This window comes from Notechis scutatus, chromosome 4 (genome assembly GCF_049901735.1).
Source record: "Notechis scutatus isolate UNSWTSFEM ecotype Mainland chromosome 4, rNotScu1.2, whole genome shotgun sequence".
NCBI classification, from domain to species: domain Eukaryota; kingdom Metazoa; phylum Chordata; class Lepidosauria; order Squamata; family Elapidae; genus Notechis; species Notechis scutatus.
In genome coordinates, this window is record NC_142012.1 from 96,493,143 (window position 1) to 96,503,260 (window position 10,118).

Genomic DNA, 10,118 nt, shown 5'->3' on the forward strand with positions numbered 1-10,118 from the left:
ATTCCCCAAAGTTCCTACTCTCAAGTATCCCACGCACATTTTAAGTAAATTATTCCACCACAAAATACACAGCCAGAAGTTTTACAGTATAGGTAGTCCTCAACTTACAACAGTTCATTCAGTGACTGTTGGAAGTTTCAACAGCATTCAGATTCAGAGACTTTATATATCTAGGTTCTAGAGTGAAAAAAACACCATTCTTCCAGAATAATAGATGATGGATAGCATGTTGGTGGATGACCTTGGGAGGTAGCTGACATATTTACCAAAACAGCTCATTCTATCCCAGAAACCATTGATTCCTGCTTTGCCAGTTTACCACTTACACAGTTGTTTGATAGTCCTCAATTTAGGATTACAATTAGGACCAGAATTTCTGTTATAAATTGTTGTGGTCATAAGTCAGGTTGGGCTCAATTTTGTCCAAACTGGCAAAAAAAGTTTGCAGATTGTAATTGACTGCAGAACACTGCAACCAGTTTATCTGTGAGCTGTTTGCCAAGTGCTCAAATTGTGATGGGGTGACGTTTATAAGTGCGAGAACAGGTTCAAACGTAAGTGCTTTTTTCAATATTGTCAAAACTTTGAATGGTCACTAACAAATGATCGAAAGTTCAGACCTACCTACAGTATATTCCGTTTTTCTATTTAAAATATCTATCTCTGATGCATAAATTTTCACACAGTCTTTCTGATATTCGTTGCACTTTGTTTTGGTTCTTGGTGAGCACCATAGCATTATCCACATGCAAACGTAAACTGTGTGAAATGAGAATTTAGTAGAGAGGTGTTTTCCCCAGAAGGGACTTTTGTAAGGTCTTGGCGGAATTAGGAATGCTTAAAGAACAAGACTTTAGCATGGGACTGGTAGTGGTTTCCAGCATCTTAGGCTAGGGTGACCTACTTCCTTTCGATGAGATATTTATTCATTCATTCATTTATTCAATTTCCCATCCCAATAACTGAGTGGCTTATATTGCTTACAACAGATATGATTTTGGATATCTGTTGAATGAACTACTCCTGTCTGTAGAATTTGGAGAAAGTAGCAATTATACAGTTGTTGATTTCATTTACATCAGGGGTGTCCAACCTTGGCAACTTTAAGACTTGTGGACTTCAACTCCCAGAATTCTCAGCCATTTGCTGGCTGAGGAATTCTGGGAGTTGAAGTCCACAAGTCTTAAAGTTGCCAAGGTTGGACACCCTGATTACATAAACAACATGGAATAGAATTCAGGAAATAGGGCATCACTTTCCTCCCCTCCTATTTATGTTATCAAATATATAGTGAGATGTTTGAAGTTTCTATGATTTTTTTTAAAAATCCAGTCATATCTAACTGGTGGCATTATAAGGATAGGTCTTGTCTGTAAAATTTAATGATCAGTTTAAGAGTGAAGTCTTGTGTTCCTATTCAGATATATGGCTCATTAGGTGAACTTGGACCTCTTTTATTTTCAGTGTAATCTCTTTCTTCAATCTGTTGAAAAGACAAAAACGAGAAATACATTCTACCCTGCCTTGATTTCTTGGATGAAAAGTGTAAGGTAAACCCTACAAGTAGATACATTCCTCTTTCATGGTTCAATGATTCCTGCGAATTTTGCTATGTGAACATTCAGACGCTTCCAGAATATATACACCCAACTCTATGTTTGTTTATTGGACTTGATCTTCATTCAGAGTCACAGGAAACAAAATGTGATGATCTTTTCATTATTTGATAAATGCGAAGATGATCCCACAGCAGCAACTGAATGGGAAATAGACATGACTCAGAGGCACATGAACACCCAAACAGATGATAATCTTTTCTCTCTCCTAAAAAGCCTTATTTTACTGACGTTGCAACTTTTTTGTTGATACTTAATTTGCAATTATTTCCTACTCACTCCTATCACATACTGTTTTCTTCCCTGTGCATTAATTAAAACTGGTACTTTGTTGAGTTCTCGCACAGTACAGAAGTTACCAGTTTCATTTTATTTATTTTTATTTTATTTATTTGTCGAGCGTGTATTAGATAACAGATATTATAAACATGATTATTAATACATGAAATGGATAAGAATAAAAGGGAGCATGAGGACAGGGATGGTAAACACGTTGGTGTGCTTATACACACCCCTTAAAGACCTCTTAGGAATGGGGTGAGGTCAACAGTAGACAATCTAAGGTTAAAGTTTTGGGGGGTTTGGGAAGAAACCACAGAGTCAGACCCCTGAGGTAGAGTATTCCAGGCATTGATAAGTCTGTTGCTGAAGTCATATTTCCTGCAATCAAGTTTGGTGCAGTTTACCTTGAGTTTGTATCTACTATGTGCTCATGTATTGTTGTGGTTGAAGTTGAAGTATTCATTGATGGGTAGGACATTGCAATGGATAGTTTTGTGTACTATGCTTAGATCGGAGCGAAGTTGGCATAGTTCTAAGTTTTCTCAGCCTAAAATTTCAAGTCTGGTGGCATAAGGTATTCTGTTATGAGTAGAGGAGTGGAGGACTCTTCTTGTGAAATATTTCTGGACTCTCAATTGTGTTAATGTCCGATATGCAATGTGGATTCCAGACAGGTGAGCTGTATTCAAGAATTGGTCTATCAAATGTTTTGTATGCTTTAGTTAGTCGTACAATATTACCGGAGAAAAAGCTATGCAGGATTAGGTTTACAATTCTTAATGCTTTTTTGGCTACGTTGTTACAGTGAACTCTAGCACTTAAATAATTACAGATGAGTACTCCAAGATCCTTGACAGAGTGGGGGTCATCTACAAGGTCATGCCCGTCCAGCTTGTATTTTATTTTCTGATTTTTTTTGCCAATATGTAAGACAGAGCATTTGTTTGTTGAGATTTGGAGTTGCTACTTGTTTGACCATTCTGACACATAGTTCTTCATCTTTCAATCTAATTTCTGCAGAGTTTGCAGGTAACATTTTATTGAGCCACGTAATGTCTTAAATGAATCCCACAGGATCCGACAGGAAGGCTTCATTCATTCCATTCTTGGAATTCCATCCTTGGAATCTTTCCACATCCTGGTACCATCCAACTATCTTGGACTTTGATTACAACTTATGCCTGCCTCACCCAGCATGCCAAAATTCATGGTAATTGTCACTGTCATTGGAAAGCAAATTATAACAAAGATCTTGGCTGTTTCTGTTTGTTTTGTTTGGCGTTGTTCTGAATATATCGAAACTTGGAATTGCCCTTTTTAAAAGAGCAGGATAAACTCTAAAAAATGAAACTGTGTTAATGAATTATAATTATAATACATATACTGCAATTAAATGGTAGATGAGCCCTGGTATAAACCAAACAAAACTAAGGATCTGAAATGATTTATTGTAGAACCTGCCTAGTATTTTGAATTAACCACTTCGTTTCTTTGATTCTGACCTAGCCAAGAATTCAAATATGGCTTAGTATCTGTGAAATTTACTTGAAATGTTACTCAGGTCAACTACAGGCCTCAAATTTGAAGGGCAGGTGGCTGAAAACATTATTTTAACATTTCTAATTGGTTATATATTTTGCTTATTATTTTGATATTCTTTAATAGTACATTGAATGAGAATCATCAGCTTGATAATACAAGATTAATTATTTGGGTGTGCATCCATGTGTAGTCAGGAGAGTACAATTTATGTGCAGGAGGAAATTATAGCTAGGTAATTATCCTTGACTGGTTATGCTAGACTCTTTGCATAGAACATGATATACTATACATTTATTGTGGCTAAATATGTGTTGAGATATTAAAAGTTATCTCACAATATGGTTACGAGGGGACTTGTTGTAAGCATGACCACAATCCCAAAATTCACATGTACCGTGTTTCTCACATAATAAGGCCGGGCCTTATTTTTTTTTTTGAGCCCCGAAAAAACGGCTAGGCCGTCTTTTCGGGGGGTGACTTAATTCCCCCCCTTGCATCCTCACCAACAGCCGCTCCTAACGGGTGATCATGGTGAAGCGCAGAGAGCTCCCTACTCCCACCTTTGCTGCAGACACCTTTGGCACCCGCTGCTGTTGTTTTCCCTTCTGCCCATTCTGCCGCCACGTTTGGAGCTGCCGCTTCCGTGTTTGGAGTGCCGCTGCCATTTGGAGCTCCAAACGCGGACGTGGCAGTTCCAAACATGACGGCGGGTGATCTTTTTATTTTGGTCCGCACGAAGGTCAGAGCGAGCAAGAGAGGGAGACTGCGATGCCTCCATCCGAGATGGCAACCTCACTAGTGGATCACAACTGACTGGAAGCCGAATCGGCGGGATACGATGGCAATCTTTTGGAGCGAGAGGAAAGGGAGAGAAGAGTTGCGAGGCGTAATTTGCAGGAGGAAGTGGGTGTACCCACGGCAGGAGCCCAAGGAAGAAGGGCCGGTAGGCAATGGAGAGCTCCGTAGCTCGGAAGCAGCCTAGAGACGCGCCGGGAAGAGGCGCAGATGCTGCCTTGTAGTCCCCAAACCAACTGCGTGCGCCGCCTTTAGTTATGTGCGCTCCGCTCTCTGGGCATCTCCGTGTGATCGTGACCCTGTCCTTTCCACCTGGCGCCCTTGCTGCTTTCTGGCTCTTTAGCGACCGGCTTCACGTTTGGAACACGTTCACATTTGGAGTTGGTTTGGGGACTACAAGGCAGCATCTGCGCCTCTTCCCGGCACGTCTCTAGGCTGCTTCCGGAGCTACGGGACGCTCTCCGTTGCCCACCGGCCCTTCTTCCTTGGGCTCCTGCCATGGGGTACACCCACTTCCTCCTGCAAATTACGCCGCAACTCTTCTCTCCCTTTCCTCTCGCTCCAAAAAGATTGCCATCGTATTCCGCCGATTCGGGCTTCCAGCCACGTTGTGATCCACTAGTGAGGTTGCCATCTCGGATGGAGGCATCGCAGTCTCCTCTCTTGCTCGCTCTGAACTTCGCGCAGACCAAAATAAAAAGATCGCCCACCGTCATATTTGGAGCTGCCACTTCTGCGTTTGGAGCTCCAAGTGGCAGCGGCACTCCAAACACGGAAGCGCCAGCTCCAAATGTGGCAGCGGAATGGGCAGAAGGGAAAGCAACAGTGGCGGGTGCCAAAGGTGTCTGCAGCAAAGGTGTTTGGTGGGAGTAGGGAGCTCTCCGCGCTTCGCCATGATCGCCCGTTAGGAGCGGCTGGTGGCGAGGAATTCCTGCCCGCCGGGCGCCCTAACGGCAAGTCTCCCTTATTTTGCATATTTTAAGATAGGCCTAAATTTGGGGGGAGGGGCTTAATTTGATTTTATGCCCAAAAAACATGCTGGGCCTTCCTATTGGTGGAGGCCGTATTGTTGGAGAAACACGGTATCAAAGATCAAACAAGTGAGGTTGCGAGTCACATCAGTTTCTGGCCTATCATCACAATTAATTTTGTTTTGTTTTCCAGCTGATAAACATACTCTATCCAATTTTTTAGGAAGAACTCTTGTTAGTTGATCTGAATTATTGCATGTGTATTGATTTCTTGCACAGCATGGATAAATCAAACAGGAAAAAAATTATGTATCTAATAAGCCAGTATATTAGGGATATAGGGTGTATATGAAATTCTTACTAACATGTACAATGCTTGATGTAGTAGATATTCTGCAAAATAGCCACATGAGGAACTGCCTTATATTATCACTCTATATTGGCCTGCCTTCGCTAGCATTGAAACCTCTTTAGGATTTCAAAGAGAACATTTCCACTTCCCTTTGGATATGAAAATGGATCTTAGTCTTCCTCCATACAAAGCATATACTCCATTAAAGATTTATCTTTTCTAAAGATCTACACATCCAGCTTCTCTTCTTCTAAAACCTCAAGGGAGATGGGCGGTTCAGAAATGTGAAAAATAAACATTCGTTAGGGAATAAATTCTTGTTAGGCTTAATACTATAATTGTTTTTGTACTTACTTGGTTTATATCAATTCCCATAATGTCATGGTTATGCACACACCCAATCTTGGAATGGCTGCAGCCACTTTGCAATTTTAAAGAGCGCATTCGGAGAGGTGCTTCTTTCATCAAATCATTCACATAGTTTTGATAAACATTCATTAAAATTTGAGAATTTTGAAGCCTTCATTATCTTTTCTACATGTATAAGTCAGAAAGGTATGAATTGCATTTGTGTGATTTGTTTTCCAAGGACAGAATATAGTAAAGAAGAGCTGAGTTGGTTCAAAGGAAGGGATCGTTTACTATATTCTTAAACATAATATATAATAATTGTCATATTAAAATGGGTACAGGAAGCCGCTGGGCTTTTCAGGAAAAGAGCTAATGTACAAAATGTTTTTCCTAAATGAACAAGTTACTTTTTCTCCTTGCTTGAGTCTCATTCTTTATGCTTCAAATCTTTTTTCAGATTTGGATGTTGATTTATTTGGAAGAATATATAAAACTTTAAAACATTAACATGGACAAAAATTAACATAGTGTAATGTTTAGTCAGCTGTTAAATCCTCCTCTTGTGTACTGTTAAATAAAAAAGAATCCCAACTGAGATTATTTTGACAATAGGCATCTACTTCTTTCAAAAAATGCTAAGAAATGAGTTCTAAGGACTAATGTTAACCATCATGGGTTCTAGCTTTGCTGCAATCTAAGGCCTTTTGGACATGAAGCTGTCTTCTTCTTTAACAGAAGAAAACAAAACATAAACAGAATATTTATGAGATATAACTTCTGCTGAGGATTTTCATTCTAAACTAATTTACTACGATATCAGAAGCACTACATCTAGTCAAATTTTCTTCTGTGTTGTTGGAAAAAAATCAGTCCAAACTTATGTATTGGATTGATCCAGAGGTGGTATTCAGCAGGTTCTGACCAGTTCTGGAGAACCGGTAGCAGAAATTTTTGTAGTACGGAGAACCAGCAAATCCTACCTCTGACTGGAGATTTTACAGTATCCTTCTCCTGCTACACCCACCAAGCCATGCCCACAGAATCCGTAGTTAAAAAAAAAAATCCACTACTGGATTGACCAATATAATTAGAGGCACCAATATTTTTTTCAGATGCACAGATGCTTAATTCAGGAGTGTTTGTGTTGATCTTTAGAGCCCCAGATAGCTGTGTATAATCTGCATCTGCTCAAATACCACAAGAAGCTTCCAGAGGCCTTCCTCCCAGTTTCCCCACTAAACTGGGAGCTACAAAAAAGGCATGCTTCTATTAAGCTTACAAATAGGTAGACCTGGTCATTGTGTGACACATTCTGAGCAATACAGCTTTGCTGTGACCAGATTCCCTCAAAATACTTAGGCGTATTCCGGGGTACAAAAGCAATATATCTATGCATCTTTCTAAAGCAGTTCTGTGATCCTGGGAAAATATATAGCTGCTTTAAAGAATTACACACGGATGCCATGTTCACACCACAGCACATTCTATATTTTTAGCATCGTTTTTTAGCTTTACTGAGCGACACTCAGTAGTTGTTTGTTTAGTCCCAAACAATTCTGTAAGACAGATTTATTTATTTACATTTATTGGCCACCAAACTCCAATGGACTCTGGATGGCAAACATAACTAGGAAAAACATAAACATGGCTAAAAACATTAAATCACATAGATAGACTAAAGTAATCAAACCACAAAACACAACTGGGGTCAAACAAATAGTAAATATCAACTTCCTGGGACCGAAGCCAAGCTTTCAAAACCACAGAAAAGAGGGCCACAGTCCTGAAACCTGGGTACATCATGAGGTATATGTTACTGTGTGTATCACTACATTCTGAAGCTTCTATGCCTTCTGGGTGGTCTTCAAGGACAGACCCCTGTACAACATATTGCAATAATCTAATCATGAAATGAATACTCTCTAAAAGGCCTTTTGTTCAAGGAAAAGGGTGCAATTAGCGGACACAATAAAACTGCAAAGGCCCTCTGAGCCACAGCTGCCACCTGGTCTTTGAGTAGTAGCTGGGAATCCAGAAGGACTGCCAAGTTTGTTTATTTGATTTCTATCTCTCCTTTATTATTTTATAAGTAACTCAAAGCAATGAATATAGCTAATACTGAGGATGAAGGTTCATTTTCCAAGTTTGTGGGTTGGCTTCCGAACATTTCATTACCAGGCTAGGTAACATCTTCAGCGGAGTTTAGGGGATGCCAGTGTCAGTGTCCCTAACCATAACTCCGCTGAAGATGTTATCTAGCTTGGTAATGAAACGTTCAGAAACCAACCCACAAGCTCGGAGAACGAACCTTCACCCTCATCCAGAACCCTCATCCTGCATCTCCTATCTTCTCACAACAACACTGTGAGGTAAATTGGGCTGAGAGAATGACTGGCCCAAAGTCATCCAGTTAGTTTTCATGTCTAAGGCAGGACTAGAAATTTCCTTATTTCTAGGCCAACACCTTCACTACTTTTCCAAATTGCTCACTAGCCAGCTATTTTAACAAAATATTTTAGGTAGGGTTTATTCAGAGTTTAAGGTACTTATTACTTCCAAATTTCTAAAAGAGATAGTTGAGGTTTCACTACCCTGTTTTTCAGGGTAGAAGAGAACATAGCAGAGAAGAGTTGATTCAAGGAAACAGTCGCAAGTTTCTTATACACCTACTTGATTTTGTCCATCCATTTCAATTAATTCAATATTATCAATGCATTGACAAATATGCTGCTTTTACATTTTTACTAGAGTGTAAGATCTTGCCACTAGGCAAATTAAAATATCTTTGAAAAATGAAATAAAAGTTATTAAGGAAGGGGTTTGTAATAAGATTTGGGCTTACAAATAACATTGGTAGATGGTATATGATTCTGATGAAGCTGGAATTTATAATCTGTCACTAAAAATAAATTAGACTCTGCTGGAATAACTGCAGTGAAATACACACATTTTCAATTGTGGTGGGTATGGCCAAGATTAGAAATGTTGAGGGTTAAATATTAATTTACGAAAATGTGTACATTTGTCAATCAGGAATCAAAGTACACCCACAATTACCTTTCTTGCAAATACAGTGGTACCTTGGTATTCGTCACTTGAGTCCAGGAGTTTTCATCAGTCAAAAAAATGATGCCTACTTCTTAACTCAGATATGGTAAGATATAAACATTATAAAAAGGTCTGTAGTTGAAAGTTAATGGTTTACAAATATATATCACTGTAAATATCTTGAAATGTATATTTATAAGACATGAAAGTTTTTGCACTATATACTGAGAAATCATTTTACATTATCTTGTTTTTAATTAGGAACCAATTAGGAACAGTTCTTTCAAAAATAATGTCATTGAATGTTAATAGACATTTCAACTTGAGACTGTTTCATAAGAATATATACAGTAGGTAATAGAACCTGCAGAATCACTTTTGTGAGATAGACAGCCATACAAATTTGATTAATAAATAGAATATTTTGAAGTAGTGGTTCATTTCTCAGCGTTATACTCAACTTCAAACAAAAAAACCCCAATTTTATTCTTGTAACATGGACATCTTAAATTGTCTTTAATATTGATAGAATGCTTTTTTCTTTTCTTTATTTTCAGTACTGTACTCTAAGCTATCTAAATAATAGAATGTCAATAATCTTTAATCATATTAACAGAAATATCACTGCACTGAAACAATGTGATGTATTAAGATTTATAATAGCATAATAAAAAAAGAAAAAAACCTACTTTGTGATATCACAAAGCAGATATGAAAGTGCAGAGCGAGAACCTATCACTTTCTTCAAAAGGATGAAAGTTTGACAGATGCCATGACAACCATAAAAAGAGGGCAACCATTGCATCAGGATACCCAGATGCTGCTGTCAGCCAGACCCCTGATCCCTTGTATCTTGATGTCATGTCACTGACATTTTAGCATTATCGAAACTAGCTTTAGACCCTTCTCCCTGGAGGCCTTGGAAAGAGGCTTGCCGTTTCTTGCATTGGACACGGAAGATAAAAACTAAAGGTTTCTAACAAAGATGAGGGAGGCAAACTATTTACCAAAGCACCAGAAGGCAAGACAAGAACCAATGGAGGGAAATTAATCAAGCAGAGAAGCAGCCTAGATCTACGGAGAAATTTCCTAAAGGTGAAAATAATCAACCAGGGTAATGGCTTGCCTTCAAAAATTGTGGGTGCTCCATCACTGGAGGTC

At 38.9% G+C, this 10,118-nt stretch overlaps 1 long non-coding RNA gene across 3 annotated transcripts in view; it reads right to left on the reverse strand.

Moving 5' to 3' along the window:
• LOC148130833 (uncharacterized) overlaps positions 1–10,118 on the reverse strand; it is a 55,817-nt gene that overhangs the window by 9,521 nt on the left and 36,178 nt on the right. Inside the window, exon 1 of one of the 3 annotated variants that reach the window (XR_015749350.1) lies at positions 8,967–9,244. The exons of the other annotated variants lie outside the window; for them this stretch is intronic. This is a non-coding gene — a long non-coding RNA (uncharacterized LOC148130833). Of the gene's footprint in view, positions 1–8,966; positions 9,245–10,118 lie in introns of those variants that run through there. 3 annotated transcript variants of the gene reach the window in all.